At 42.9% G+C, this 7123-nt stretch overlaps 1 protein-coding gene across 1 annotated transcript in view; it reads right to left on the bottom strand.

Moving 5' to 3' along the window:
* Positions 1-7123, bottom strand: part of LOC122094770 (valine--tRNA ligase, chloroplastic/mitochondrial 2) — a 163315-nt gene that overhangs the window by 23690 nt on the left and 132502 nt on the right. The gene's annotated exons all lie outside the window — the stretch shown is intronic.

Here is a 7123-nt window from a genome sequence, read left to right as displayed (position 1 = left end):
TCGCTACAAATATATAGCGAAAAAACCCTAATCCGGATTAAACTACAATTGCCCTCAAATAAAAAATTCGAGCGGGGGGGTGCGCCCCCCTACACCCCCTGCTATGCAGGGGGGCCTCCTGCCCCCCTTGCAACCCCCACGGCCCGCTAACCGGCTAGCGGGACCTCCGTCCTGCCTGTCTAGGTGCTGCACCAGTACTCCCTGGATTAAACTGCGACGGAATACAAGACATCATACACCAACAATCTCCACCTTGGCTTGAATTCTGTCGAGCCTCTTGTAAAGATAACTTGTAGACGTCTTCATCATTGTACCTCATTAGAGGTACAAAACCACACCTGTTTGGTGCGTCCCTCATCTTCAATAATGAGTAATATTAATCAAGTCCAAACAGGACTGGAACTTCTCTGTAGTAATTGGCTTTGTAAACATATCTGCAGGATTGAGATCTGTATGAATTTTTCTCAAGTGAATACTGCCTTCTGACACAAGCTCCCTGATCTTGTGAAATCTCACATCAATATGCTTTGTCCTTGCATGAAACACCTGATTCTTTGCAAGATGTATAGCACTCTGACTGTCACAGTGTAACACTGTACCTCCTTTCTCCAACCCTAACTCACGAACTGGTCCAGCCAACCAGACTCCTTCCTTGGCAACCTCAACTGCTGCCATGTACTCTGCCTCTGTAGTGGAAAATGCAATTGTAGACTGAAGCATTGCCCTCCATGATATAGGTCCACCAGCCAATGTAAACACATACCCTGTAGTAGACCTCCTCTTGTCTAAATCACCAACATAGTTAGAATCAACATAACCTGCTAATTCTGTAGAACTTCCCTTGCCACTGAACATAACACCTATATCTTTAGTCTTGTTCAAATATCTGAAGATCCACTTAATTGCATTCCAATGCTCCTTCCCTGGATTACTCATGTATATGCTAACAACACTGATTGCATGAGACAAATCTGGCCTACTACAAACCATAGCATAAATGAGACTCCCAACTGCGCTAGCATAAGGGACTTGAGACATCTGTTCCACCTCCTCATGTGTTGTAGGGCATTCCCTTTCAGATAACTTGAAGTGGCCAGTTAACGGAGTGCTAACCGGCTTAGCCTTTTCCATATTGAAACGCTCTAGCACCTTTTCAATATACCTCTTCTGAGTTACCCAAAGTTTTCCTGCATTTCTATCTCTAAGGATTTCCATGCCAAGGATCTTCTTAGCGGCACCAAGATCCTTCATCTCAAATTCAGCACTCAACAAAGACTTCAAAGAGACTATATCATGTTTGTTCTTTGTAGCAATGAGCATGTCATCAACATAAAGCATCAACAAAATAATGAATTATCACTTGACACTTTATAATAAACACAACTATCATACTCACTTATTGTATAGCCAATCTTCATCATGTGAGAATCAAAGCGCTTGTACCACTGCCTAAGAGATTGCTTAAGGCCATAAAGCGACCTCTTAAGCAGACAAACATGGTCTTCCTTTCCTTGCACCTTGAAACCTTCAGGCTGCTCCATGTAAATCTGTTCCTCTAAGTCACCATGAAGAAATGCAGTTTTCACATCAAGTTGTTCAAGCTCTAAATCATACATGGCCACCAAAGCAAGTAGTACCCTAATCGAAGTGTGTTTTACCACCGGAGAAAATATTTCATTGTAATCTATCCCCTCCTTCTGTGCATAGCCCTTGGCTACAAGTCTGGCCTTATACCTTTCACGCTCTTTCTCAAATGCTGCATCTTTCTTACGAAAGACCCATTTACACCCAATGATCTTTCTTCCCTTGGGTTTTTCCACAATCTCCCAAGTCTTGTTCTTCTGTAGAGATTCCATTTCCTCCATCATAGCTATCATCCATTTATCATGTTGTGCATCACTCAAAGCATCATGGTAGGAAGATGGATCACCTGTACCTACAGTGAGGGCATAGGCAACCATGTCCTCAAACCCGTATCTCGTAGGTGCTTTGTGAGTACGCTTCCCTTTATCCTTTGCCACAATATAGGGAACTTCTACTACTTCCTGTTGTCCGGGTAAGTCACATGATGACTCATTCTCTCTTGTTGTTTCTAACTCACCTAACTCCACCTGCACAGTAGAATCTTCTTTATTTTCATCAACTGATTGTGAATTGTAATTTGACTTCACTATATGAGACTCATCAAACACAACGTCTCTGCTAACCACAACTCTCTGTGAACTTGGATCCCACAACTTGAATCCCTTTACGCCTTTCTTAAAACCAAGAAAGATACATTGCTTAGACTTTGAGTCTAACTTGGAACGCTGCTCACTCTCAACATGCACATAGGCTAGACAACCAAATATTTTTATAATAGAATAATCTACTGGTTTTCCTGTCCATACCTCTTCAGGAATTTTACAATCAATTGCCTTTGATGGAGACCTATTGATGAGGAAACATGCCATGTTCACTGCTTCTGCCCAAAATCTCTTGCTCAACCCTGTATTCAGCCTCATACTCCGAGCTCTTTCTAAAACTGTTCTGTTCATCCTTTCAGCTACACCATTTTGCTATGCTCGTTCGTTGCATTCATCCACTTGCACACTTACACACTTACACAAGAGTTTTTATTCTATATGGGTAACATTATTCAACTCTTGTAATTTACATTTTCATTTATTTTTCTACTTTCGGTTCTCTTGCCGGTACTCAAGAGTGTATTGAGTTGTTCTTGCTTGGAATCAAGAGTGGGTTATACTTGACCCGGAACTAAGACATTGTAAATACTTGTTTCTTGTCGGTAAAAGAAACAACTAGTGGAAATCTCTTAAGGGGTATTGAGAGGAGTATTGGAAATCCCTTCAGCTTTACACAATTCTGGAAACGGCTTGTATGTGTACTCTCCTCCATTATCTGTTCTCAAGTATTTAATTTTCTTTCCTGTCTTCCTTTCTACCTCAGCCTTTCATTCCTTAAATTTAGTGAACACCTCACTTTTATGCTTCATGAAGTAGATCCAAACTTTCCTTGAGTAATCATCAACAAAGGTCACGAAGTATTCTGCCCCACCTTTAGATTTTGTTGTTGAAGGACCCCATACATCGCTGTGTACATAATCAAGCACCCCTTTACTCTTATGTTTTACAGTTTTGAAACTAATCTTGCACTGTTTTCCAAACACACAATACTTGCAGAAGTTTAGTTTACAAGTTTTTACTCCCTTCAACATTTTCCTTTTATGAAGCTCCATCAATCCTCTTTCTCCCATATGCCCTAACCGCATGTGCCACAGATAGGTATCATCTGTATCAAATACTGCATCTGTAGTCATAGATGCTCCACCTATAACTGTGCTCCCTATGAGTCTGTATAGGTTTCCTGCTAGTTGTCCCTTCATGACAACCATTACACCCTTAATAACTTTGAGAACTCCACCTTCTGCTATGTACTTGCAGCCATTTGAGTAAAGTGCCCCCAAAGATATTAAGTTTTTCCTTAATTCTGGCACATGTCTCACATCTGCTAAGGTTCTTACTATCCCATCAAACATCTTGATTTTGATAGTGCCTATCCCAATGGTCTTGCATACGGCATCATTTCCCATTAGGACAGACCCACCATTATATGGTTGATATATATCAAACCAATCCTTATGTGGACACATGTGATATGAACATCCAGATCTAAAATCCAAGAATCAGAAGGTTGATTCTTACCTGATGATATAGAGAGTACATCTCCATCATCTCCATCTGAGCTGTCAGCCACGCTAGCTTCCTCAGATGCCTTATCTACACCTTTCTTCTTTAAGTCCGCCTTCCTCTTCAAGCACTCTCTCTTCAGATGACCTTCCCACTTGCAATAGTAACAAGAGACCTTTGTCTTTGCCCCTTTTGATTTCGATCGACTCTTCCTAGATCCCTTCTGATTTGATCTCCCTCTTTCCTGCTCCTTGTCACCTCTGAAAAAACCTTCTCCTAGAGATTTCGTACTACTAGCCTTCTTCCTTGTATCATTGGACATGAGGGCAGCTGCGACTTCATCCATCTCAAGGGTCTCCTTCCTGTACAAGAGAGTCGTTACTAGGTGATCATATGATTCTGGGAGCGACGACAGCAATAGTAACGCCTTGTCTTCGTCCTCGATCTTAACCTCCAGGTTTGCAAGTTTACTTACGATCTGATTGAACATGTTAAGATGCTCTAATAGATCCGTACCTTCCTCCATCTGTAGAGAATACAATTGCTTCTTCACGAACAACTTGTTCGTCAAGGACTTCGTCATGTAGATGCTTTCAAGTTTTGCCCACAACCGCGGTGCAGATTCGATACCCACAACATATTGTAGGGCATCATCAGAAAAATTTAATCGGATAGCACTTACCGCCTTTTCCTCCATCTCTTTCCAATCTTCGTCAGTAATTTTTGCAGGTTTCTTCAACTTCCCCAACAACGTTTTTGCCAAACCCTGTTGTATCAGAAGATCCTTCATCCTTTGACGCCAGAGGGTGAAATTGTTCTTTCCATTAAACCTCTCGATGTCATACTTGACATTCGATCCCTTCCCTGCCATCGTGATAGTAAACCATAGAAAACGGAAACCTAGAGCTCTGATACCAATTTGTAGAAACGCAACCCTAAAACGATGCAGAAGATAATGGAAAAACAAAACAAACAATGCACACGGATTTTACGAGGTTCGACAAGGTTGCCTACGTCCCCGGTGAGATGAGATCCTGCTTCACTATCAATGGTTAATAGGGTTACAGCGCTCGTCCTCACACCTCTCAGTATTACTTGCATTACAGAGAAAGAAACCCTCGCTACAAATATATAGCGAAAAAACCCTAATCCGGATTAAACTACAATTGCCACCCTAATCCGGATTAAATTACAATTGCCCTCAAATAAAAAATTCGAGCAGGGGGGTGCGCCCCCCTACACCCCCTGCTATGCAGGGGGACCTCCTGCCCCCCTTGCAACCCCCACGACCCCCTAACCGGCTAGCAGGACCGCTGTCCTGCCTGTCTAGGTGCTGCACCAGTACTCCCTGGATTAAACTGCAACGGAATACAAGACATCATACACCAACATGAGGATGGTGAAAGTTGGTGTGAGATATTGAGTTCTATGATTGGTGAATGAGGGTTGTGGTGGGCCATGACAAATGGGGGTTGTTAAGGGTGTTGCTGGGACAATGTGGGTGGAAAAGAGTGAGTGGGGAAGCTGGGCTCAGCCTTTTGGTTAGTCTGTGGAGAGCATTGGATGGGGTGAGTGAGAGTTTGGATGTCATGGGCTTTATTGTTGTGGGCGGAGGGTGTGGCAGGAGATTTAATTGGGAGCCACTATGGGTACAAGGAGAGGTGTTGAGATGGTAATATCCGCCATGTGATGTAAGCGGGAAATCACAGCGTCAGAATGCGAATGCTCAGGACATTTTAGAAGATATTTTTGGATGGTTGGGGAGCTTTAACTGAGTTTCAAAAGATTGGGGACACATGTTGTGTTGTGTTGTGTTGTGGTGGGAGGTGTGCTGTACGAATCAACGTGGGATGGAGTGATGCTAGTTTCACGAGATGAATCAAGAGTATCTGCTGATGTGGGTTAGTTGTCCCCTGTTTACGCATGGAAATGGTGGCGGGCTCTGGAAGATGTACAAGCAATGGGGATCGTCGGCACATCGTTGCGCGTGCTTCTGCCAACTATTGGTACTGCGGTGCAGGTACTGTACACCTGTTGCACCTGGCATGTTTGTCTGGTAGGGAAGAGCGGTGTTATGTTTCACCTTCATCGAAGCTGGTGAACCGAGAATAGGTGAGGTTACCGATGGAACTCTCTGATCGGAGTTGCTCCCTTCAATGAAAATGATGGAGGCTTTGCGAATCAGACGCTCATCTGGTATTATCCCATTTATCTCAGAATCCGATTTGGCTCCAAGAGCTTTACGGTTAGAGACCGTTGAACATCCAAGAGCCTTCCTATGTCGGACCCTTGCATCAAAATAGGTTGTGCAACGTTTCTCTTCATGATCGTTTAGACTGCAGAAATAACAAAAGATTGGCAGTTTCTCATATTTGACTTTAACAGTGGTGTTTCTTCCTGAATGTCTCGGTTCACCGGGATAGTATTATCAAGAGGTTTGCGGATATCAAAACGCACTCGAGCACGAGCGTAGTTGATTTTTGTTCTAAATTGGGTTCCATCAATGAGAATGATTTTACCTGCAGGCACCCCAACCTTAACGAACCATCCTGGGAATAATACTCACCTCCTTGAGTTCCAAGGGAATATCATAGATTTGAATCCAAAAATCATAGAAGGCAAGGCTCCATTGCTGATTAACGTTCCATTTTTTTAGGAGGAGGAGGAGGTTACCACCAACAGACCAGGGCCGTCTAGCCAGAAACTTACGGTCTGCCAGCGGGGAAATGATTACTTCATGTTTTGCATTCCAGGCAGCGAGGAGACCTTCCGTCATTGCTTTCCTACGAAACGGTTTGCCATCACGTATGAGCCCCATTGATGTGGTCTCCCATACCAGAGCTAAACGACTTTCAGTATCCACATCAATAGATATATCCTCATCAAAGGAGTCGGGGAATTATTCAGGCGAGAGAGAATATGCAGAGAGCGAGGAGGAACTCTAGGGGATGGACCGATTAGGAGGGGAAGAAGAGGGGGTAGAGGGGAGGATCGGGTAATCTGGTGCAGAGGGAAGGGATGATGAAGAGCTTATAGTGATGGTGGAATGTTAATCTAGAAGAGGAGAGGAAAGGAGAGAGGGGTAATGAGGGATGGTGGGAGAGATGTTGGAAACGGTCATGCAAGCTGCGATAACAAATGTCTGTCTTCACTGGTGATGATGTCGATGTATATTCAGTACTTGTTTAATGCATTTCTTTTCATCCCATAAAAAAAAAATAATAATAATAATAAATTATATAATACAAAGTAAACATATTCATAAAAAATCTATATTAAAAAAAAAAAAGGTCCGTAAAGGAATGTTGTCGCCTTGGAGCTTGGAAAGAGACAACCATGTACTGACTACAGTAAAACACAAAGCAAGCAAAGAAGACGAAAGAGCCGGGAGGCTTGATACCAAGATGGTAATTTTCCTTCTTTTTTTTTTTTTT

The sequence above is a fragment of the Macadamia integrifolia genome, chromosome 12, assembly GCF_013358625.1.
Source record: "Macadamia integrifolia cultivar HAES 741 chromosome 12, SCU_Mint_v3, whole genome shotgun sequence".
Lineage (NCBI taxonomy): Eukaryota > Viridiplantae > Streptophyta > Magnoliopsida > Proteales > Proteaceae > Macadamia > Macadamia integrifolia.
The sequence above is the reverse complement of the archived record's forward strand: the minus strand, read 5'-3'. Positions and strand labels throughout refer to the sequence as shown.